Genomic DNA, 27383 nt, shown 5'->3' on the forward strand with positions numbered 1-27383 from the left:
ACCTGATTTGCAGCAATGCCAATAAATGCTATTTTAGCTGGGCATTGAAGAAAATCAAGGTATAGCTTGGATTTTAAATGTCTTCCAATAGCACTTATCTCAGGATTAGTCTCTAGCTTCTGAAACCACTGGCGTATGGCAGAACCTTTTGAAAGCAGAGTTCATGGAAAACAGGGAAATATAGGAATGAGTATGACGGGCATATTGGGAATGCAGGCACTTGAAATAAGTAAACTCTCTATATCATACAGTTCCATCATGATGATTGGGCCACCATAGTTCCATAAGATCATAAGTGAATATAAAGTGAAACTCATGAAACTGAGTCAAAATAAATCTTTCCCCGTTCAAAGCTGATTTATCTCAGGCCTTTTTCACAGTGCCATAATAACTGAGTAGTATAGACTGAACCTAAAACCTTACTGTTTACAGGGTCTCACTGTGCAGCCTTGATTTCATCTGACCTTCTCAGACCCAAATCTGGAAAAACAAGTGTGTCCCACCATGCCTGGATAGCAATAACATCTTAAAGCTAATATTGCGACTGGGGCATAACTGTCATGATCGGTTGAATAATATACATTTTTTAGTTAAGCGTTCTTCATAATTTTTAGACTGAGAAAAAAATACTCCCTTTTAAATTGAATGATCTTTTATCGTCTTCCTGTGGGCATGTTTGTGAGGAAGATTCCCAGTTGTCTCCACTGGGGTGACAAAATCTACCCTAAATGGTAGTATTCCATGTGCTCGGGGCCCAGATTAAATAAAACAAAGAGAGAAAGCTGAAAGCTGAACACCGACGTTCATAGCTTTTTGCTTCCTACTGGCAGGTACAATCAGCTACCTTAAATTCCTGCTGACATGGCTTCTCCATCCTGATGTGTGATACATTCCAACTGTGAGTCAAAAGTGAACCTTCCCTTTCTTAAGTTGTTTTCGTTAGGCATTTTCTTCAAACAAGGGGGATATAGCCAAGAACAATGGCTTGTTTTGAACTACTATCTGAGGGTTTCTGCTACTTCCAGAGAGTTGTATACCTATAAATTCTGACTACTTTCAAAACTCATTCAATTACCCATTATCACCCAGAAAAATCTCTCATAGCTTCAGTTTATAGTTAACTGATTAGCAAAATTAATGACTCCTGAATTCTTTCATCTTCACCTCCCTGAAGAAAGTGTCTTGTGACTCTTACCACATTCCAGAGCAGAGACCAGTTAGAGAAGAAGCCGAACCTGCATTTACCAGAAGGCTAAAGTGGATACTACTGACATTCCTCTGAATTCATTTCTGGAGTCTTCTAACTGCAATGGTGACAGTGGAGACTGAAATTCAAAGTGTTTCCCTACGCAAGTAAGTTAAACCACAGAAATCGTTAACTATGATATGCATCATCTAAGATTCATCTCCTTCATGTCTCCACAGAATTCTACCCCTCACCTTTCTGAAGGAGGTGTTGGTGCTTTCTTGATGCTTTCTGTTATAGATCCTGAACACTCTGACATATGGAGTTACGTTGTGTTCTGAATACATTAGCAAACAATTTTAGGAATCTAAACAGTTTGTGCAATTGATTTCTCCCATTTTTTTTCTTCCAGGCTATGAAGACAAATTTGAGAGACACGAAACAACCATGAAATAATGAAGATCACTGTGAAAGCGAAAGGTTATAAATAAGAATTCAGCAGTATGTCAATCATTATGTCAGAGAAAACAACTTCTCGGGGAAAAGTCAGACTGATTTTCACATAACCACTCTGATGGTGCATACTCATGCTCGGTCATAAATAATCTTTTCTGCTTCTCCTGTTGTCTACACTCTCAAACCAAAGAAACATAAATTAGTAAATTGAAGTAGCAAAAATGTGGGATTAAATATTTCTAATTTTGCAAAACCCAAAATAGCACCTGTAGTCAGTTGACAAGCTCAATGACAAACAAGTTTGGAGCCACCTTTGTGATAATGAATATCAACATCAGTACTTATTGTGAGAAGTAGATGGGGGGGGGGGTGTTCCAATCAGAAAAGGCATTTGTGTGACCAATTCTTGACGATTGAAAATAGCAACAATAAATACAAAATGTTTCCATTTAATAAGATAATGTCTTCATGTGCAAAATATTTTCTCAATAAAATTTACTGTTCTTTATTTTTTTAAATAGATTATTTTCTCATACAATATATCCTAATTACAGTTTTCCCTCCCGCTACTCCTCCCAATTCCTCCTCAATTTGTCTCCCTTCTAGAGCCACTCCCTTTCTGTCTATCATTAGAAAATACTGGACTTCTAAGACATAGCAACCAAGCATGGCAGAATGAAATATAATAAGATGAATCAAAAACTTTCATATGGAAGTTGGAGACAGCAACCCTACAGAAGGAAAAGAGTCTCAAAAACAGGCACAAGAGTCAGAGAATCACTTATTCTCATAGCCACAAATTCCATAAAAATACAGTGCTAATAGTTAAAACATATATGCAGAGCACCTGGTGCAGACCGATGTAGAACCTGTGCTTGCTGCTTCAGTCTCTGTGCCTAGCTTAGTTGATTCAGAGGGCCTTGTTCTCCTGGTGTTCTCCATCCTCTCAAACTCTTAGAATTTTTCTGCCTACTCTTCTGCAGAATTCTTTGAGTTCTAAGGGAAGCGATTTAATGCTGAGCTCTAATGTAGACTTTCTGGCAGTGCGACTCTTTCGAATCAATGGATGGCTGTGGGTCTCTGTACCCGCTGCTGGAGAAAGCCTATTTGATGATAACTAGATAAGGCATTCATCTATGATTTTGGCAGAACATCATTAGGAATTATTTTATTGATTTTTTTACACCCTTATTGTTTAATTTCACCCTAGATCTGAGGTCTATCTGGTCTCTGGTTCTTGGTTACTCAAGCAGTGAACGGTACTATTCATGTAGTGTGCCTTACATCACATCACACATTCGTTGGTTACTCCACACATTCTATACCATAATTACCCTAACATATTTTGCAGGCACAACAGATTATAGGTCCAAAGGTTTTTGGAAGGTTTGGTGTGCACATTTCTCTTTCTGTAGTCTACAGTGTACCTTCCAACACCAAAGACACTAATATGCATGCAGCAACACTAATTCTTCATGTTTTCAATTGTGTAGATGTTTTCCTTGGCAATGTGGCCATGCCTGTTGTCAGTTTGTGGAGAGCCACCCTTTGTCTTAGCAACAGCCTGGGCTATTCGGGGGATTTCCATGGGAATACCTTGGCCAGAAAATTAACTGAATGGAACTTAGTCCCTCCACTGAAAGCCTTGCCTAGCTACTAGAGGTGGCCTGTTGAGACTCTGTATCTCTCATTACAAAGAACTCATTAGGTTCACTTTCATAGATTCCAGGAAGTTTCAACCACACCAGATTTCCACACCTTCCCTTAAATATTCCATGATTCCAGCTGTTCTTCCCCACACTCTCTCCTTCCACCTCATGTCCCCCATCCTTTTCATTCTCATCTCCATCCACTCCCAGGCCATTCATAAAATCTCTTCTAGTTCCCTTTCCTAAGGATACCCTTGCATCCTCCCTAGACACCTCCTTTTATTTAACCTCTCTGTGTCTAAAGATTGTAACTTGGCTATCATTTATTTAATGACCAACATCAACTTATAGCAAATTTGTCATTTTGGGCCTAAGTTACCTCACTCAAGATGATTTTTTTTAGTTCCATACATTTTCCTGAAAATTTTGTGGTGACATATGTTTTTGACAGTTGAGTACCACTCCATTGTGTAAATGTACTATGTTTTCTTTATCTATTCTTCTGTTGAGGGACATCTAGGTTGATACAGTTTCTGGCTATTGTGAATAAAGCTGCAGTAAATGAGGTTGAGCAAATGTCCTTGTGGCAAGAGGGAACATCTTTGGGTATATGCCCCAAAATGCTATAACTTGGTTGCTGTGGGTCAATTGTCTGTTCCCTGTCACTTGTATTTTAAATAAATGCTGATTGGCTAATAGCCAGACAGGAAGTATAGGTTTGGTGACCAGGCAGAAAATAGAGATGGGGCAAAAAGAATTCTGGAAAGAAAGTATTTTCAGTATACAGTCATCAGCCAGAAAAAGAGGAAGCCAGACACAGAGCAAGCAAGATGTGACTGCCTCTCTGTAAAAGGTACCAAACTACATTGCTAACACAGACAAGAATTATGGGCTAATAAGTTATAAGAGTTAATAAGAAGCCTGAGTTACTAGGCCAAGCAGTTTATAATTAATGTAGACCTCTATGTGTTTCCTTTAGATGGAATGACTGCAGGACCAGGTGGACAGAAACCACTGTCAACAACTTCAGTCATCAATGGGTCTTGAGGAATATCCATTCCTAATTTTCTGAGAAAACTGCCATACTTATTTCCATAATGACTGTACATGTTTGTACCTATGGCAACAACAGAGTCATGTTCCTCTTGGTCTAAATCCTCGCCAGCACGAGCTGTCACCTGTTTTGTTGATTTTAGCTGTTCTGACAGGTACAAGATGGAATCTCAAAGTAGTTTTGATTTGATTTTCCTACACAGCTAAAGATATTAAACATACATATAAGCATTTCTGAAACATCTGTGATTTCTCTACTCAGAATTTTCTGTTTATGTCTGTACTGCACTTTAAATTCATTATTTAGGTTTTTAATATCTAGTTTCTTGAGTTCTTTATAAACTCTGGATACCAGTCCTCTAGAAGATGCAGAACTGATAAAAAGAAAAAGCAAAAGAAAAATAACTTTGCCCATTCTGTAGGCCATCAGTTTGTCCAATAAATGGTATCTTTTGCATTACATAAAAATTTCAGCTTTATGAGGTCCCATTTATTGAATTTTATTTTAGTGCCTATGCCAAACAATTCTGTTCAGAAAATTATCTCTTTTGCTAATTTGCTCAAGGTTATCCCCATTTTCTTTTATATCAGGTTCAGTGTATCTGGTTTTATGTTGAGGTTTTTGATCTATTTGAACTTGAATTTTCTGCAGGTGAAAAACATGAATTTATTTGCCTTCTTCTATATGTCAATAATCAGTTAGACCAGTACTATTTATTGAAGATGCTGTCTTTTTCTAGTGTGTATTTCTGGTTGGTTTCTATATAAAAAAGCCAAGTATCCATATGTATTTGGATTTATGTTTGAGTCTTTAATTGATTCCTTTGATCAATATGTCAGGTTTTATGCCAATACCATACTGTTTTTTTTTTCATTACTATAGCTCTGTAGCTCAACTGGAAATCAAGAATAGTGATAAGTCCAGCAGTTCTTTTATTTCTTAAGATTGTTTTAGCTATCCTGGCTTCATCCCAGAGAAGCAGGGATGATTTGTCATATGAAAATTAGTAAATATAATCCAGCATATAATCAAATTTAAATAAAATAATATGGCCATATCAGTATATACAGCAGAGGCCTTTGACAAAATCTAACACCCCTTCATGATGAAAGTTCTGGAGAGATAGGGTACAAGGGACATACTTAAACATAATAAAGGCAAGTGACAGAAAGCCTATACCCAACAACAAATTAAATAGAAAGAAAGTCAAAGAAATTCCTCAAATTAAAAACAAGACACAAGATAAAATTATTCACTCTCTCCATAGATTTTCAATATAATACCTGAAATTTTAGCCAGAGCAATAAGACAACTGAAGGATATCGAGAGGATACAAATTGGAAAGGAAGAAGTCAAAGTATCATTATTTGTAGATGATATAACAGTATACATAATCAACCCAAAAAGCTCCACAAGGGAATTCCTACAGATGACAAATACTTTCAGCAAAGAGACTGGATACAAGATTAACTCAAATATATTCAGTAGGTTAAATAAATTAGAACATCCCACTTACCTGTGGGAAATACTATCCCATGGAATGGATGTTGGGCTGAACAAAAGAAGAAAACTAGCAAGCATGGCATCCTTCACTGACCCCTTCCTGGCTGAGGATATAGTTTGATCAGCTCCTTCAACATTTCTGCCTATTGCCACAACTTACATACAGGGATAGACTGTACCCTCCATATATAAGCCACGATGGGGCTCCTTTTTTTCTTCCTTAAACTGTGTTTATCAGGCATTTAACATAGGAAATGGAAAGTGAAATAGTACAAACAGTAAAAGGTATTTATCCAAAATAAGTATTTGCAATTGTCTAAAAATTTGTGTTAACTGAGGAGTAAAATAATCCATATATACGCCATCCATTAAGTTATTCATCTAATACTATTTACTGCTGAATGTTTGGGAGTAAGTATAGTAGAATATGGACAATTAAACATATCTGAAATGTAAGTTTCTTTTAATCATATTTTTAAAATATATTTCATCTTTATTAAAGCACTTTAAGTATATGTATTAATAAAGGGTGAATTTTTTAAAAAAATATCTAGGTTAATGTAAAATATGATCTGTGTGGCAGGGTTCATTAATTTCTTTGATAATAGTAAAGTAAATGTCTAGGAACTTCCAAATATTTGTTTAAAACTCAAGAACTCACAGGTTCATATAAAAGGTCATAAGCAGAGTATTATACAAAAACAGCTTTTTGAATATATACATTTATGCATTGTAAACTTCATATGTGTGTCTGCATGTGTTTATGTGTGATGTGTGTAGACAGTTTTTCTGTCCCATGGTTGCTCTCAAATAATCACTCAAATGTTTAATATTAATTAGAAATATTTGGGCAATAGTTCAGGCTTATTAGTAAATAGCTCTTACATTTTAAATTTATTGATATTTCTTAGTTACTCTCTGCTACATGGTGGTACCTTTGTTAGCATGGCACACCCACCTCCTGCTCCCACTGCATCTGACTAGTGATTCGTCCAACTCCAGCCTCACCTCAGTTGGGCTTTCTTGCCTAACTTTATCCTGTTCATCTATTGGCCAGCCAGCTTGTTTATTAAACCAATCATAGCAATATATATTCACACAGTGTACAGAAGGATTACTCCACAGCATATGTGAGTGCATGTGTGTTTGAATATATATGTGTATGTGTTCTAGTTTTCAAGTAACCTATGTGTTGAACTAAGCCACTTTTTATTTTATCCTGTAAAAAATTTCAAGATATAGATAGAAGGAAATATTGCAGCTGGAATAATAACTTTTATCAATTGAATGCTCTAAGGCATTAGTTTTTAACTTGGGTACTCACACAAATATTTTATTTGTGGAAATATAACTGCTTTCATACCTTCTACAAAACAACATCTTGTAATTCAGAACCCAAACTCATGTTTTAGCATTTTTTCCTCCACATGCAAATGAAATCATCGGCAGTCCAAGACTTTGGCCATCTCATGGTGCATGGTTTTGTGTTTTACTTTGCTTTAGTTAGCTCTTATTCATTTCTTGCAGGATACCATATTTTTTAAGTAGTTTACCAACCTAGAACCCACACAAAAGTTCAAGACAGCATCCACACCAGTGTCAGAACTGGAGGAATGGCTTTGTTATTATTACTTCTCTAATAAACTCCCCTTAAACAAAGACTTTCATGTTTTAAATCAGAATTGTCTTATGCATGTATTGGATGTGGAAACTCTTATGTAATCTATTTGCTCTGTGTAGTAATAAATAGATGTTATACTTTTTGAGGTTATAATATAATTACAACATTCTCCCTCCCCTTTCCTCCATCCATGCGTATGTGTATATATAAATACATGCCTAAATACAAATTGCTCACTCTGTGTAATGTTACTTGTATGTATGGTTTCAGGGACGGTCATTTGGTATTGGATAGCCAATTGGTGTGTGTTGTTCCCTGACAAGAACAGTTATTCCCAATCTGTGTACTCTATACTTACCTAGAGTTTTTTGCATATGGTTGAGCTTCCCCCATCCAGTTTTGCAGGTTTGTTAATATCATTTTTTCAGCTCATATTTAGGCAGTCTTAGTGATGAGACTCTGTGGGGGTAGCTTTTAATATTACAAGAACACATATTCCCATAGCATTCTCCTTGATCCTCTGGCACTTACAGTTTGGCCCCTTTCCTACAATGTTCCCTGAGCCTTATGTGTTGGAGTCTTGTTGATGTGTCTACTGGAAATTGGTTCCAAGATCCTACATTTTGATTGGTTATGGTTTTCTATAGTTTTGCAAATAGAAGTTCTCTTCATGAGATGTGAAGACCATACTTATCAGTGGGTATAAAAGACAAACATGTAAATTGCTGCTAGGGATTATGCTGATTTTGTAAAGCCGTAGTTGTAGGTTTACTTTCAATGTCCATGACTTCACTTGCTCTTGACTATATTGAGATATAATATCCCTGATCTTTACTTGTTGGAATAGGACTTTCCATTTTGGCCCCCTTTATAAAGACCATTGTCTAAATCATAAGTGCTCTTTTACTATCAACTATCAAAAGTCATACTCAGGGATGTCGAGTTCTAAATGAATTTTCCAAGGATGCTCAAGAATCAAGACAACATTCTCCCAATAGTGCCAAAAATTCATATCACTCTCACATGCAAATTCCATCTACCATATCTCAATTGACTTATTAGAATGAGGCTCAAATATTCATAGCAGCACTTAAATATCACCTAAATCCAATATGAATCAGTTCCAAGTTACAATTCATTCTGGGGCAAATTGTTCTCAATTTTGAAACAATGATCAACATGTCATGCATTTCCACATGTACGAGTGCAATTGGCACAGGGAATAAAATTCATTACCCAAAAGGAAAACTGGAAATGTAAAGAAGAAATAGATCCCTAGTTGATCTGTTTCCTAACAAGAAAACAGCATCAGCCATCAGGGTTGATGATTAATAATCCTTGGGTTCATGCTGAACCTCCTGGCACTCTTGGAAAGAAGTTACACCTTATGTGCCCATGAGCTGGGTGCCTCTAAAACTTTATTAAGTAAAGGTTGGACTCTCAAGCTTCCAGGCAGCTCCTTCACCCACAATTTGTCTGGGTGCTTTTTACAATGAGGACCTCGTGGATGCAGGTGTGAATCTGTGGATTTCCCTGAATTTGGAACAGATGGCTCTACAAGGCTTCATTCCTAGTGGCTACCACATCTCCATTCATGAATCCGATGGACTCTGATCTGGAGGGTCTGTGTGGTCATCTTGCCCTTGGTTCTCCATCTTCTGGTTCTTGTACTTAAAGTTTATAATGCTGTCCTTGTTTTAGACACTACACTTTGGTTTTTCTTGAAAATGGTTGAATTATTTCTTCTCAGATAGTCACTTGGCCACATCCATAGTATGCTCTCCATTGGTGAAACTACTTCTTTAGATATTCATTCCAAGGCTTACTTAAAGGTATAATTTGTAATAACAATAAATTCAGAATTTTTCTAATATGCAAGTTTTGCTTCTCTTGTGGATAATGATTCCATTTAAAAGATCACTTTGCTTTTTAAATATTTTCCCTTAAATATATAAAAGAAACAAGGCTACTTTTGAAGAACTTCACATAAAAATTACCTCAGTAAAATACTCATTTTAACCACTCGAAGTTCCACCTAATATTAGGCTAAATACAGGATCCTTCTAGTTTTATTCCACACTTTAGAACGCAAGAATTCCCCTTGCCCAATCACAAGTTCCTCTGGGGAAAAAAGAATACTTCCCTTCCTATTTCTATCCCGTTGATCTCATTCAATTGTCTTTTTTTCCTCTAGGTAAGAATTCAAGTACTATACTGAATAAGTATGGAGAAAGTGGACAACCTTATCTGTCCTGATTTTAGTGCAAATGCTTTGAGTTTCTCTCCATGTAGGTTGATGGTGGCTGTGAGCTTCCTGTAAACTGCCTATATTACCTGAAGCTATGTTTATTGGATCCGTAGTTTCTCCAGTACTTTTATTATGAAGGAGTGTTTGGTTTTTTTCAAAGGCCTTGTATGCATCTAATGAGATGATCATGTGGATTTGGCCTTCAGTCTGTTTGTAACTTGAATTATAGCTATGGATTTACATTTGTTGAGCCATCCCTGCATCCCTGGGAAAAAAAGTCTGTTTGATCGTGGTGGATGATCTTTTTTTTTTTTTTATTCAAGTGCTCTTGAATTTGGATTTCAAGTATTTCATCAAGGATTTTTTCATCTATGTTCATATAGTTTTGTTTTGTTGTTGTTGTTTTGTTTTTCGAGACAGGGTTTCTCTGTGGTTTTGGAGCCTGTCCTGGAACTAGCTCTTGTAGACCAGGCTGGTCTCGAACTCACAGAGATCCACCTGCCTCTGCCTCCTGAGTGCTGGGATTAAAGGCATGCACCACCACCGCCCGGCTTCTATGTTCATATAGGAAAGGTCTATAATTCTCTTTTTTTGTTGGGTCTTTATGTGGATTAGATGTCAATGTAATTATGGCCTCATAAAAAGAATCACACAATATTCCACCTGTTTCTATTTTTCAGAATAATTTGAAGAATATTGATGTTAATTTGAAAGATTGGTAGAATTCTGCATTGAATTCATCTGGCCCTGAGCTTTTTTCTAAGAGGGTGGAGAGCTTTTAATTACTGCTCTGTTTCACTGGACGTTATTGGTTTGTTTAAATTGCTTAACTGATCTATATTTAATTTTGGTAGGTAGTGTATATAAGGAAATTTATCCATTTATTTTAAGTTTCCCAGTTTGGAGGGCTACAGTTTTTTTATTTGGTTGCTTGCTTTGCTTTGCTTTGTGTTGTTTTTAAAGTATGTTTTTACGATTCTCTGGATTTCCTCAGTGCCTATTTTTGTTCTCCCTGTTCACCTCTAATTTTATTAATTAGGATCTTTGGAACTTCTCTCTCCATCTTTTAGTTAATCTGGCTAAAGGCTTATCAATTTTACTGATTTTCCCAAAACAAAAACCAACACAGGGCAAACCTGTGAGGCTTGATAGTGAGTGAATGTGGGCTTCGTGTGAGAATTTTTCAAGTGCATTTAATAAACTCTTCATTTCCATCGACGTGTGCTCACGGTACCGGAAAGCATTCTGTGTACCACAGAGGAGACAGCTAAACACCAACCCAGCTGCAGTGCTCACGGTACCGGAAAGCATTCTGTATACCACAGAGGAGACAGCTAAACACCAACCCAGCTCCAAGACCTTTGGTCAACAATGGTGACGGGCATACATGATAATGCGGGTGCAATAATGGCAAAAGGTTGTGGTAGTACCCAATAACTATATGATTAAATTTAAAACCCAACCCATGAGATGAAAGCCATGCCTGACACTGTTTGGGTGTCCAAGAACCTGAGACTAGATAAGTCATGGATCTTGGAGAAAACCAAATATTACTGCTCTGATTGAGGAATATAGGGATAAATTACTCCTAGGGGCATTCAGCTCTACTAATATATTAGTTCCTCTCTCAACCATCATCAGAGAAGCTTCCTCCTGTTCTAGATGGGGATATATACAGAGACCCACATCTGGACAAAGTACAGATAATGAAAGACTCTGGAACATTCAGTCCTAAATATACTGTTTCAATTAAATCTCTCCTCTTTGACTCAGAGAACTGTATGGAAGAGAGAGCAAAAAGATTGTGGGATCTAATGGGGGTGGAAGACACTTAAAAGAAAACAAAACAAACTTTCTAGACACAACAGGATGGATGTACATATGAACTTAAAGGAAATATGCGATCATACACAGGACCTGAAGAGTACTAAGCCAAATGGAGTCACAGTGCTATGTGTGGAAGTAGACATACATCCCCATTCCTAACCCAGAAGCTTCCCCCAATAGAGAACCACTAGCAAAGGAAAAAAATTAGTTTCTCTAATGGAGTCTTACTGGCTAAAAATAGCAGGCCCTATGCCCAGCAATAGATGACTAACATAAAATGAACTTGGGGGTATTTTTGGAAGGATTTTATCTAATAATGCCTTGTCCATGCATTTTTTCCTACATGTTTTCTGATTATATTTTATGGTTTCTTATTTTATGTCTTTCTGGGATTTCTGTGTGCATGAATGTGTGCATCTCTGAGTCTACATGTTTCTTGTGAATTTGAAGTGGGGTGTCTCTTCTTTTTGCTCATCTGTTTTTATCCTATTCAGTTTTTCAATTTTATGTTACTTTATTTTTTCTTATCTTTTTTCTTTTCTTACATGCTTGTTTGTTTTCTAATGATAAAGAGAGAGAGAAAGAGGGGTGTGGATATGGGTAAGTGGGGAGACAGAAAGATGTGGGAGGAATTGGGAGAGAAAAAATGGGAAACAGAATATATTATATAAAAAGTTCTACTTTTAGTTGAAAAAAAGAAAAACAAAACTCTGTTCTTTATTTTGCCAAAGACTCACAACACTGCTCAGTTAACAGTAACTCCTGTGTGTGCTACAGTGTGAAGTGTTCTCTAAAATGTCTCATTTATGAGTCCTCACCGAAAAATTCCTAAAGGACACTCATGATTTCCCTTCGAACAATGAGATGATTCATACTTTGCATCTCAAGACTCTTCCAGTTTCTAATAACCCAGATACAAAGGTACTTCTATACTTTAGATACTAGCTACAACAGTATTCCCACATCTCCTTTTCATATTTATAACTGAATGCACATGTATTCTCATAAAAATATTTTATGCTGAAAGACATAGATAAATAAAATCAAAGTATTTACAACAGTTGCGAATGATGGGAAAGCAAGGAATAGGTTGTTGGTGTTGGGACTTTGATGCGTGTCTGTGTCCTTATTGGTCAACAGCACTTTCTCACACTGTCCTATCATAGTAAAATAAGTTGTGTGCCTTTTCAGACTCCTTAGGAAAAGACATTAATCCAGTCATATGAAAGTCACTGCATTTGTCAAAGGCTCCACATGCAGATACCATTAACTGGGATGTCAGGATTTCAAGATATGGACTTGGGTGTTATATTCCTACAAGAGGAGGGCATAGTAAAAATATATCATATTTAAAACTTCTTTAAAACAATGTTGTGCAGTGACAACATATTAAATGCAATGTATTGAGCAAAGCAAGAAAATATCAAATTCAGTGTTTAAAGAGAGTAATGCTGTCACTTGAAAAGCGTTAGTGTAAAAACACGGGCGGTTCATAAATGATCTAACTAATCTGAAATCTGGATGCCCAAGCACACCACAGCATTCTAGCTTCACCAGAATGTGAGCAAGGGCGCATAAGAAGTACACAGATGCAATCACCAGGGAGAGTCATAGGTGTGGACAAAAATCATTCTAAGGATGGTGAATGTCATTATTGATCAGTGTGCATAAGTGAGGTTGAGAAAGCAAAAGAATAAGCAAACAGCTTTTTAGTGTGTGTGTGTGTGTGTGTGTGTGTGTGTGTGTGTGCATGTGGTGTAGGTGTCCATGGTTCCCTAGGAGCTGGAATTTCAGGCAGTTGTTAGCCATGTGATGTGGGTGCTGGAAAACCACTGGGAACAAAATTCAGGTCTTTTACAAGGGCAGTACATTTATACTATTAACTGCTGAGCCATACCTCAAGCTCCCAAGAACAAGGAGATTTCAAAGGAAAATATCTGTCCTAATTGGGACTTGCTGAAGTTGAAACACCAGTATGACCAGGTTGAGGTCATAGCAAGCCATTTTACAGATGCTTCTGAATGGAAGAAAGATATGTCCACAGGACATGGACATACGGTAGTTTTCATTATTCAAACTGTGGCTCATTATCAGAGCAAATGAGATTTTTGAAGGACAGGAAATAATAAAGGATCGTGATAAATCTCAGGAAAAACCAACATTTCTGCGATGTTCAGAGAATGAATAAGTAGATGTATTTTAAGCTTGGAAGAAACCCAAGAACAATAGATAGTTCAAGAGAGCAAAAAGGAAGACACAGTTTAAGGTTGGTGACCAAATCCAAAATAGTATGCCAGAAAATAAATGCCCCAAATCATCAATCCATGCAATAATGGATGAAAACCAAATAACATTTTAGTGTCTTATTAATGGAGTTATTTTGACACATGTGGCTGGTGGGGGAATAGAAAAAAATGAATAGCAAAGAAATAAAAGTGCAGGGCCAGAGTACTAAAGAGAGATGACATACCCAGGGGATGTTGGGGGAGTTTAATTATAATGGATGCCACCACAGAAAACACATCTGAAGGAGGGAAGCCAGAGGGTGGGAGGAATCCACACTTGTAGCCACCTTTCATCCATCAAAGCTGCTACACTTCCTCCTTCATGGCTGTTCCGAATCTGTTGCTTTAAATAGCCGCAATTTCCTATATAGCAGCCTGAAGTCAATGTCGAAAGTGAATATAAATATAATATATGATCTTGCATATCCTGCTTGGGTGTCATAACAACAAGCTTTGAAGAGAGCCCAACCTGAAGCCATCAGTTATATAAAAATAACATCCAACGTTGAAGCAATTCGTTTTTGAACTTTGGCTACTCAGAACTAAACACATGTTAAATGTCACAGGCAAGATTTTCCTTTCCACTGAGATTAGATGGCCATACAATCTATGAACGGTATAAAAATTAGAGGTGCATCCCTTACTATTCCACAAAGTCTAAGTAGTAAGATTTTGATAAGATACATGCTCTTCACTCAGGAAAACCAAAATTGCTAAATGATCTTGTAGACTGTTCACTATTTGTACAAGGTACTTTCATCAGATACATCCTTGAAATCAGTGCCTAATTTAATATACTGGAGAAAACTAAGTAAACTAATTATAGCAAATTTCAGTTGGACTGAAACTCATTGGAAGTGATGACTGCAAAGTGTGTAACATGAGTGTATCAGGAAAATAGCTCATAGCTATGTCAGATTGTTTGAGACACACATGTATTTTATATTCAGCAGACAGGGCACAGAACCATACATACGCAATTATTAGTACATCCCGACCATAATTTTCATTCTTGATAAAATTTCATCTTTTTGTGACTACAATCTAGCAATTTTACAGATACCTTTCTTTCTTTTTTTTCTTTGACTCACCTATCTATCTATTATGCATGTTATATTGGCCACTGCTGTTTAATGGTAATGAATGTGTGGTACGTTTAGCATCCTTCCAACCTGTCTGGATTCTTAAACTTGGTTTATTGTTTCTCTTGCAATTTTAAATAAGTTGGCTGACAGTTGCCGCTGATTAGGAGGCTCTGTTTTGTTGTCTGATAACATATAGAAGGCTTTCATCATAATTAAAGATTGTGGGAAAGGCAGAGGTGGCTATTTTATAATGAATAATCAGAAGGTGACTCAATGACAGTCTTACCTTCCATGCATATATATGCAGTCTTCATCAACACAAGAAATAAGGATTAAGTATTTAAATAATATAGCAATAGATATAAATTTGTACTAAATCTTCACTTCATAGGAATTCCAGGTAAGACCCAAAGTTAAGCAGGATAAGAATGGGTATCTAGCAGGATGTGGTGGATCAGGCCTTTAGTCTCAGCATTTGGGAGTCAGAGGCAAGAAGATCTCAGTGAGTTCAAGTCCATCCTAGACTACAAAGTGAGTTCCAGGACAGCCAGAGTTGCTATGCAGATAAAACCCCAGAGCTGCTATACAGAGAAAACCTGTCTTGAAAAACCAAAAAAAAAAAAAAAGGCTGGAATGGCTGTCTACAGTTTAAATATATTAAAACATTCATTGTTTTATTCTACTTATTCTACCTCACACATGGCAACTAACATAATCCACTAATTCCAAAATAAATAAATGAACTATTTTATAACATATTGTCAAATTCTGTACAATCTGAATTACACAGACTGGACATGTTATATTAAGAAATAAGCATGTATATAAATATATGCCCTCAATAGCAATTAATGAAAAATGAGGCAACAGATTTGCAGGAGAGTGGTGAGGGGCATATGGGAAGCTTTTAAGGGAGGAAAGGGAATGGAGAAATGTGATTATGTTATATCCTCAAAAATTAACAAGCCTTAATATTTTTATAAATTCACAAAATTTGTACATTCTGACTCATTGGAAAGGTCACCGTGCTATCTTATCACTATTTGCCCTAAGAGTAAATTAGATCCAAAGAAACAGAAGGCTGAAGGTGGGAGCCAACCACGCTTCAGCCTTTGCTACAAAGTCTTTGCTCACCATCTTCTCCCACACTAAACTGAGTCCCGTTCCCTGTGGATTTATCATCACCTTCTCCCCAGGTCTCACAAATATAGACTTGGTGTTCCAAATCTGGCCAAGGTCCCTTGAAGTCGTGGCTGGTCTTCACCTTCTGCCATTCTTTGTTAACCTTACCTTTCGTGTCTACATAATGCCACCATAATAACACCACTGAAGGCTATTTTCAGCTGCTTTCTAGAAATGTGGTCTCTAAAGATCATTAAAATTAGATGATTTCTCTTTTTTTGTACAGAATATTTAAGGATTTCGCATGCTAATAAAGATCCATGGGAGACGTACTAGTGTATGTGATAAGTGTGAAAAAGAATTTGGGCAAAAGCAAGTATCGAGAATGGCATCATGACCCCTTGGAGCTGTGTGCTAACTTGGCTTGGAGTCTCGGTTTTGAATTCTCTACAAGTCCAGAGACTGCTGTGGTGTTTCGTGATTGGTAGTACTCTTTTAATGATCTTTTCTGAAATGGGTCCCTTTCTAAACACACTTATCCTACAACAGCCAGTATTGGTCACATCCGGGGCTTCTTTGGGGAGTTTCTAGATGGCCCCATTGCTAACACTGTGCTGCTAGTCTTTCAGCAGATGGATCTCCGGAGAAAGGAGCCCTTCCTTTCTTTAATTTCTTTGAATTTCTAGTGTAAATACCCACCTGTGGTCATCTTCAACATATCAATGTGATACCACTGCATTCAGATTAGAGACTGGGACATTATGTGTTACCTGTGCATGTTTGCTTTTCCAAACGGACTTTAGAGAACAAATGCCCATGATCAAGGGGATTTCTCACTGCCTTTCACGAAGGTACATCCAAGCCATCTCTCTTGTGTAAATACATGGGGAATTTTAAGGTATTTTTTCTATTGTTTGATGAGTACAAAACATCTCAGATTTTGACCACTATGGTGATTTTCAAATGTTTGAAAAGGGTTGGGCCGCCCTCCCTCCTTCCCTCCTGCCTTCCCTTCCTCCTTCCCTCCCTCCCTCATCCCCAGAAATAGGTAATGTTGATATCCCATCCACTAGAAACACAGGTAACCCTCCACACCACCCTCTTGATAGAAAGGAGAAGATAAACCACATCCTGTAACTTCAAAAACTTTTCCCACTGGGAGACACATATCAGCCTTAGCATCTCTCTTAGGACGCTCTTCAAGGGTCATCCACTGGCAGAGGTTCTACTTCTGTGATACAGTCACAGTATACAGGCAGGTGGCGGTGACGCAAGCAATCCCCAGCTGAACTCCCAGGCAATAGACAATGTGAACATTCTATCCTGTTAGTTTTCAGAATAAATACAGAGGGAAATGCCAAGCTCTGCCCTTTCCAACTCTATGACCCCAAAGTCATTAGAAAAAGGAAGTGTTTTGTGAACTAACAAGTTTAGTACAGTATTCTCATTTGATCAAAGTCATTATAATTACAGTGATTGAAAGTAGACATTTCTCTTCACGAATAACTGTACTTTATCAACAATGAAAATTTAGATAAATATGCATTGGACTAATATGGCATTACTCCTTGAGAAGACACATCCAAAGAAAATCATACAGTCTAGTGGAGAAAGATCCACTTCCTGTAAGACACAGATACTGATTTAGACAATGGTGTATGTTCTGGAGGCAGCCTTATATATCGCTTCATTTAGCAAGTCTAGACATCTTTAGGGTTTCTTCTTCTATATTTGCAGTCAGTTAAGCCCTCTACTTAACCTCATGCTTCCTAGGAGTAAGGAAGATGACTGAGATGATTAAGGACCAGCCAATACTGCTGCTAAGGTGAAGGTATGGTTTTGAATAAAGGGAATAAAAAATATATCTTGCTTGTACCCCGAGAACCCAAACCAGGAAAAGCAAGAAGTGCTTCAGTTTGAAAATTTGTGGACAAAATTTCTTTATCATAGACTGTTTTGGTTCAGAGTTTCCTGAACTTTTGATTTTTTAGATTCCATGTAGTCTTCAAAGTGGTTTTGGTCAGCTTTTATTTGCTTAAGCTTAATTCAACAAGATTCCCTTGTTTATGGTATAATTGTTGTTGAAAGGTAAGATCCAGAGGAATGGAGACAGGTTAACTCGGCTGGTTAAAAACAGGGTAAGACCACCAGCTTGACTGTTCCTGATCATCATCCACCCAAAGTGACATAAATTTAACCTGGAATTGGGCCAGGTCCCACCTTTACCACTTTAACCAAAGATCATAGCTAGTGTGGAAGTGTGAGGAGTAGCATTTCCTCCAGCACTGTGCCTGCAGGATGCCCCTGATAAGTGGCAGAAGCTTCATTACCATAAGATGACAATGCCAAATTAATTCTAATTATCCTGATCATTGAACATTTAAATGGAAATGGAGACATTAAAGGTAACTAATTACTAAGAGGGCCATTTTTGAGAATGAATTATGAAAGATTTTAAACAAAGACATTTTAAAGCAATGAGCTTCAACTGCCCAGATCTTGCCAGCTTGTATGTTTGTGCTGATCAAATTGAATTATACAACAGGAAATTGGAAATGAGTTGGTCGATAGAGAGAATATAGGTAAAAACCTGCAGAGAAATGCATCCTGAACTGTCTTTTCTAAAACATAAAGCCTCACTTAATTACTTCTAAATAATAAACTTTATTACTTTTTCTGACCCAAATGTAGATAAGCAACAAAGAGTATGAATAACCAGAAAAATAAAGAAGAGAATGCATTTTTAACTAATTGTGAGCTACATGAATGAACTTTCACAGAACAAAAAACAAAAAGCTATCATAATTCTGTAACTCTTATCATTTACAGAGATGGAAAGGAAAGATTGGTATTGATCTTATCAGGTAACTATGTAATTAGTAAGAAGAAAGGAAAGTATATTTGACTTAAATATTTTAAAATGTATCTTTTCATTCCTTTAAATAAGACCAATGTATAATATTTTGACTAGTTGAAATTTTACTCCATGGCATTAAAAACCATAAGATTAACAAAGAATAAAACTTGATTGATACTATTTAAAACTTCAAGGCACCTTGCCTCTATGTGGAACTCTGCTTAGGACTTGGCCCCCAGTTACATCTTTGAAGTAATGCAAGAGTATTCTCACATTCGGGATAAAACAACTGAAGATTGACTAATAAATTCTTGATTTAAAAGTTCAAATAAGAGAAAAATGTGAGTGTGCAAACACTTGGCTTTTCTTAATTCAAGTATAGAATAAACAGAAAGTCAAAATGTGAGACTATTAACAGGCATAACATGTATCTCAAATTAATGCTACTTAGGAACTAATTGTCCTGTCAATAAGTCATGCAAACTAACAAGAAAGAATGCTCTCTTCATCAAGTTCAATACCAAATCCTGACTTTCACAATATACTTGAATTCATGATGTACCACTCCCTATTGCGAGATTATTGTCGTAGTTGCTAGCCAGTTGTAGCACTGACCCCATCTTTATTCCATTCTGAAAAGTTGAGAGTCTTTGAAATATTGTTCATGGGTCACTAAGTGTGTGATGCTTTTTAAAAATCACTGTGACATAAGCAATTGAATATGATTCAATCAATAATATGAAGGAAGAGGTTCTTTGATCCTGTCTTCCACTATGTTTCAGCAATCTCTTAGTCATCTCATAGATAGAAATTCTCAGCAATTTGGTATTCATTAAATTGGCCACAATGGCTAAACCCAGTGTTGTTTACCTGTGTCTACCACCCATGTGCATATTCATCGAACATGTAGTCACAACAGTGTATTTCTGTTGACTGTCCTTTATCCAACTGTCAGAGAGGAAATATTATATTGATAAAAGATACACCTCTTCAAGAATAGTTACCGCAAAAAAGAATACCTTAGACTACAAGAATAAGAGAAGCCTCACAAAATCAAATTAGAGTATAAGGTTTTCAGGAAGAAAATTCATCTGCCCCCAGCTTGGGATTATTTTTTTGCCATCCTACCGACATCATAACTATGTGTAAATTGGGCAATTAGCCAACTGAACTGGTTGGACTATTTTACTTGGCTCCACCCTTCAAGAAGAAATGAAATCTGGGAACACTTGCTCCTATACACAAAGGACAGAGTGTGAGCTGACGTCTACCCAAGGCTGAGCCTTTCTCATCAGGTTGTGGTATATATTCCCAGGCTCCGTCTCACCCCCTCACTGGCATTAACTGACAAACAAAGAAAGGGCAGACATTCACTCACATCTTGTCTTTAACAGAGGTCTGGGTCTATAGAAATTGGTTTTGTGTGGATCTCTCTATTTGACCACGCTGCTAGAACTGTGAAACTCAACCTGACCCAGGGATAAATTCAGTAGGAAATCAGCTCAAACTGTAGGAGCAGCAAACAGTGTGTGAAATGCTCTAAAGACACAGCATCAAACGCCTCCTCATTAGAGGCTGATGGACTGTGGTCCAAGCTGAACTGACAAAGGAGAGTTGAAAATCACCTGGAGAAGACGGGAGACTCAATTAAACTACTTAGAGCAGGGTCAGGCATGGTGGTGCACAGCTTTAATCCCAGCATTCAGTAGAGACAGGCAGGTGATCTCTGTGAATTTCATTCGGGTTATATAGGTAGACTTTGCCTCAAAACAGATGAAAAATGACTAAAACATCTTAAAGTAATTAGTATGGATCAGCTTGCAATTGAAATGAAGTTTTAAAGGTGTTTGGCGCACTAGGGGCTATAACTTTAAATATTTTAGGACTAGGTAAATGAGAAGATGTCTCAGACTTAAGAAAATACCTCGGATGAAATACAGTCACAGTCACTAAGTAGCAGGACAGAATTGAACCTGTCTAACAGAAATGATCTATTCTGTTTTCATGAATACAGTTACAAGTTCTAGAGTTGGATAAAGTTAGGTCTAACTTCTTGTTTTTTCTTTTACCACCTATAGGATTGTGCCAGATTAATTAACTTTGTCTTTGAGAGTGATGTGTAAATGCATGCATGTGTGTGTGTGTGTGTGTTTCCGTGTGGAGGTGTGGGTATGCTATGTATGTGTGTGTGGATGTTCACAGCACTCATGTGGAGCTCAGATGACTACCCGGGTGTCAGTCCCTTTGAGAAAGTTTCATATGTTTCATCACGTTGTTTGCCAAAGTAGATGGCCAATGAGCTCTAGCCACTCTGGTTTAGACATGCATTGATTACCATGTCCAAATTAAAAGGGGTCCTGAAGACTAGCTCAGGTCCACAGACCTGCATTGCAAGTATATTTTTCACTGAAACATTTATACGGACAGTTAAATTGTGTATGTGGATGTGTGTGTGCACGCGTGCGTGTGTGTGTGTATGTGTGAGTATGTGTGTGGAGTGTGTGTGTGTTTGTGAGTATGTGTTTCAATTTATTTTCAGTTATAAAAAGCAGTAATTACCACCGTGGCTATGACAAACAACATTTTAAAAAATCTCTTAACAATTCAACATAGGGTCCAGCTAGTGTCCAGTGTTCAAAACCTTGCTATTGTAATAACATTTATGAATTGACAGCAGGCTGGGGTCAATAGAGCCAGAAACAGGAGTATATTGATCTAATTGTAACCTCTGACCAAGGTTGATACTTTGCTAGCTCCAGCAGGGGTCCTCCCATGGCACGAGAAGTCCTCGTCCTCTACAATGCTCATATGAACCTTCTCCCTCATCCACCTGCCTCCTCCTCATCCCCAGATCAGAGAACTGGTCTGTGAAGGAAAAGACTCAATTGTCACAGATTCTGGGGATAAAATAAGAACCAACAGTATTCTTGTCTCTGACCGTCAGGAGCAGTTCTAAGGTGAACAGTTTCACAGTTAAATTACTTAGGCAGCTAAGACTTGTTTCTCGGGTATCAGCTAACTCTACCTGGCAAGGATCCCTCTCCATAATTAGGGCCTAGAACATAAACACACAGCTTAGGAGAATCTTTATCAGTGGGTAGGAAAAGAGGAAAACCACATTCTGGCTGTGACTATTTTCTGATAGTTTTTTCATACGTTTGTTTTTGTTTGTTTGTTTTCTTAAGTCAGTTTTAAGGATCTATACTCCAAAAAGCTGGAGAGATGGCTTAGCAGCTAAAACACTTATTTCTACAAAGAACCAGAGTTGAATTCTGTTTCAAATTCCCACATCAGGCAGGCCAGAATGGTCTGTGACTCTAACACCAGGGGATTCAACACCCTTTTCTACCCCACCACCATTGGGCACCTATAAGCACACACACAAAGATAAAACTGAAATTTAAAAAAGTTACTACCTTGAACTGTCACTCATAACCCTAAGATAACAATAAAGTATTTCTATTTCTTTATAATCAGTTTGCTTAAGATGCTTCAGCTGTGGTTTCTCTCATTGTAAATGAAAGCATCCTAGCAGATTCTTGGTCAGACAAGCTTTGTAATTGCTATTGATCAGTGCTTCCATGGAAAAAGTCAGAAAATCAGCTCTCCCAGCTCCTGTAATTCATCCTGTGATTGTGAGCGCTAATCTGGTCAGAGACCTTAAAACACATTCGTTATTACCCATCTGCTGATTTCTCCTGATTATTTGGTTATTTTTCTTTTAAGCAGAGTAATGACAGACAGAAATAGAAGCGAAATAATTCCATGAACATTGTGGTAGACTGTAAGGTGAAACTGTCCCTACATCCTCTATTTGTAAGACTTCCAGATCTCAGGCTATTATTTCTTTTCTACTTTGGAAACTATGATAGTCATTTATACAAATGTATCTTTCCTTGTTGCCTGAAAACAATAAAAACAAACAAAAAAGAAAGACTGAACAAACAGTAGTGCAGTGGTGGGCAGAAAGAGTATACATTAATTTACTAAGTAAATACCTGCTTCTTCTCAATCAAACACTGGGATTTTCATAAAGGGAGCCATTCAAATGTAGCCTGCTATAAAATATATCCTCAGAAAGCAATTAACCACAAAGTTCTGGATAAATTCTAGCTCAGAGGGCTTTGCCACACAGATTATTAAAACATAGCCTTGCATCTTTAGGGAGCAATACTCAACAGAGTAGAGAATCTAAAGTCATGTTCCCATGCTCCTCTGCTTATTTATTAGTTGGCATTTGTGTGTCTCATTAAAGCAAGAAAGACATGTGATATGTAGTTATCAATACACTACAGTGTAGATATAAGGATTTACCCAATCACCTTGTTCACTTGGTGCCTATACACTCAAGAGATGAAGCATTGATGTCTGAAGCCTGCTCACCATCTCAGATGGGGCAATAAATTCTATATCGTGGTTTGGGATTGACTGTATGCTCGCAACAGTTTATATATCAAGCTAAAATTGTTGGAAACAAGTTTAATCTCATAACACACATAATAAGTAATGTTAATGGAGCAAATCTCTGGCTTACATGAATTATCAACTTGTCTTCCTTTTCCATATAAAAACGATAGGGAGATATTAATGTAAAAGACTGATGAAGAATGTAGAACGAGCCAATGCAAATAAAGGAAGACTGAGACTGCTAGGATCAATATTGAGGCCAAGAAGCATCCTAATCTATGCTCAAGAAGGAAAAAGGAAAGAAAACAGACTGTAGTACTCAAATGACAAGGAATTATACCATGAGCAAAGTGTTTGGGTCCTAGCCAGGGCCTTAAGCAACGCTGTGATGGTATGGTAAGGTGAGTTCACATCGAAGGTTGTCATTTAAGAATAATGTGACTTGGCCATGAGGTATAAAAGATGAGAATAAATTTAAACAACTTCAATAAGACTTCTAAGAAACCTAGAGAGTCTGGGAGGGGGAGAAATTGAGAACCACAAATTTAAGAGAAAATCGTTCTGAAATGTCACTAAAAAACATTAAAGATATAAGATACGTTACCCCCCCACTTGGATCCCAGGTGTCATAAGAAGCATCTTCATCCCAAGGTTCAGCACAGTCTCTCGTTTATTCAGCCGTTCCAGCTCTTTGATAGTTTCAGAGGTAACATGGAACAGCCCCTGATCAGGGATGAAATGCTGATAGATATTTTCCTGAGTATATGTTAGTAATCCATGGTTTTTCTTTAAACCACAACTTAGCAAGACATACTTGTCTATTTTGAGTTTATATTTGTAACAAGCTTTTTATTATATTTTCAAAGATGCAGAATTTGTTGCGTAAAAGAACATTTTGAAGGAGGTAATTATTCAATTGTCACCATGATGCCAGTTCAACAGTAGAAGGAAACGTGGGGGAGAGGGAGGGAAGCTATGGTGTCAGAATATCTTTGCACATTTGATGAAGAAGAAAAGGACAGAAGAGGACAGCTGATATTCAAAAATATCAGTAATATTTACAAAAGTGAAAATTGAAGGTTTCCCTTATTTTTGAAAAACAGATTTCTACAGCAGGTGAAAAAGATAGTCTTTCTGGATCTGTTTCTTGAAGTAAAATGAATTTTCTTAAATGGTCCTAAAATGGATGATTTTGACTCCAGATTACTTAAATTTAGAATGTTGCCCCTTGGAAAAGATAGAATACACACACACACACACACACACACACACACACACACACACACAGGTAGATAGATAGATAGATAGATAGATAGATAGATAGATAGATAGATAGATAGATAGATAGATAGATAGATACTAGATGCATCTAATTTTGGACAATATAGGAAATGCATTATCTATCTACATGTTTATCTGAATACACATATAGATATATAATTAGTCAATTAGATTAACTCTACTCCATTATCGCCAACCTAACTCCCTTCCTGGTGCAAACACATGTATGCAACTCCATGCAAAGCCTTGAGGAAGATCATAGTTCACATAGCAGATTTTCAAATCCTCACCAACCCTGGTGGAGGCGCCTGTTTTAGATTCATGTCGCTATGACAAAATGAATAAAGGAAGCCAATTAAAGAGAAAAGGCTTATTTGGATCCACGGTTTCTTGGGCTCCCATCCTTTGTCACTTAGCATTGTTGTTTGGGGGCATATGTGAGAGAAAGCATCATGGCAGAGGGTGTGAGGTGCTGCTAGGCAGTCACATCAGGTGTCCAGGAAGAAGATAGAAAGAGGTGAGAAGAAGAGCTAGCCTGAAACAAGATTCCCTTGAAAGACAAGAAAAAAAATGTAACATTCTTCTTTTAACCAAACCTATTTTTTTTTAACTCATCAGTCATAAAACTCATCAGTAATAAATACACACCCACAAGTTAATACTGGTTACCTTTCTGTGGTATCACCAGCTGATACCAGTGCCTAATGTCTTGGGAGACAGTATATCTCATCCCAGTTGGTGATTTGTAATAGCAATCTCACTACAGAGCCTAATAGAAGAGATAAAACTTCCCTCATTTTAGTTTTTTTAGTTTATTGAAATATTGGCCAACTCCCAAACTACTGCTTCTGTTTCTCTAGAGTGGTTCATTTAATAGACCATTATATTCTTCCAAATAAAGCATGCTAGACTTCATTTATGGTTCTTGAACATATATTGTGACTTTTCCAGGTACTGGGACTATTTTTTATCAACTTTTATTTTGAATTTATTTATTCCTATTATCCAAATTCAAAAGATTCAGATGTTAGATGAATAAGTAGGTGTGTATTCTTTCAGGGAGAACATAAAGGTTCATTTTACACTGTCACAAAGAGACCATAGGATGGCCAAACTGCAATACATTTTCTTTCCCAAACACAACTCATGATTTAAGTTCACTAAGAGGGATTTTTTTCCCATTAAAGAACAAATGAAAGCCTTGTGCTCACTCTTCCTTCACATTTGAATAAGATCCTTAAACCATTACTTTAAGTGAAATTTGTCATGCATCCTTACACAGATGGATTCTGAGTTTCTGTTTTGGAAAATTATTCATCTGGTGTTAGCATAGGCCAGGCTGGTATTTAGAAGGAGCCAAAGGTTCCAGCCTTTGGGAGGCACAAGAAGTAACTTGTCCAGCTCTGTGTCACAGTGGTAAAGAAAGAGGTTGCTATAACTCACATACCCTCTGAAACCCTCGATGAAAGTGTTTATTTCTCCCTGTGTCCCTGAGTACAAGAGCCCAAGGAAACCCCACTTAGCTGTGATTGTAGTCTTGGAATCTTTTTGTCCCACAAAGGGAAAATTGCAGTCTTCCAGAGAGGGATCCTTTAGTCCCTTATTCATACATGAATCTTATACACATCCCCCAAAAAGTTGATATCAACTTAGCACCTGAGACAGCTAAGGGGAGAGCTGAGGCAAACACATCCAGTGTGTGGCTCCTAGTGATGGCATGTGTTACTGGGAAGTTTCTGTGTGTGTTTGGCGTATTTGCCATTGGCACCTCCCACATCTGCTTTTCCAAAGAGGCAGGTTTTATTGAAGAAAAGTTCAAAGGAGCACAGAATAACAACAATGAAACACTCGCTTCCCATCGTTTGGATCTGTTGTTTCTGCAGTGGCTCTTAGTAAATTTCAGTTGATGTATTGAAAAATTAACTTTAAGAAATTAAATTGAAAAAATTACCAGGGACAAGTTCAATTATCAAGATATGTAGATATGAAATAAGGCGATTTTAATTAGGAAAAAAAAACACAAAAGACTTTGCAATCGTTTGAAAGTCTTTACGATCAGGGGGAATGTGGCAACTGATAGAGACAGCAAATGAAAAACACAAATTTCCATGCTAGAGCTTTGTGCATACAAAAGTAGCAGAGTTACAATTGGTGTCACCCACTGGAGGAAAATGCATTATAAACTTAAAGATGTTGCCTAATATTTTTATCATTTTGGCTAAAAATTGTTTTCATTAAAAGTGATACATGCATTCGATCATTCCTATTCCAGCTTCATTATTAACCTTATGTTTTCTTTGCAAGGGTGGTGTTTCATTCCGACCTTTCTCTGCATTATACTTCTGATATTAACTCATCACCCTTCTCTGTACTAGTGTGCTTAAAATTCTTTTGCATGCATAATTAGTCATGCAAATTGTGAGATTCCAACCTGAGAGCTATGCTGCTTTTTTCCCCCCGTATTTGTTCTTTGAAATGTTCAAAATAACATATTGACAAAGGTGTATGCTTTGGAGAGTCTTTAACGAAACATCTGTGATATGATTGTTGCTATGGCAACCGGTTTATTAAACATTAAAATTAATAACTCCGACAACCATTTAGGCTGGCATGAAAGGAAAAATTTTATAAATGTAATTGAGGTATAATAGGAAAATAGCACTCTCAGAGCAGAGAGACCACCCCCCTGTCGCCTTCCTGGATCCCAGTTATCTGCTGAAAAAAAAGTCAAGACTGGTGCTTGGGAAATTAAAATCTGTGTGCTTTTCAGGTCCTTTCTCAATACTTGAGTAAGTGTTTATT

Source organism: Microtus pennsylvanicus, chromosome 9 (genome assembly GCF_037038515.1).
Source record: "Microtus pennsylvanicus isolate mMicPen1 chromosome 9, mMicPen1.hap1, whole genome shotgun sequence".
Classification (NCBI taxonomy): Eukaryota; Metazoa; Chordata; class Mammalia; order Rodentia; family Cricetidae; genus Microtus; species Microtus pennsylvanicus.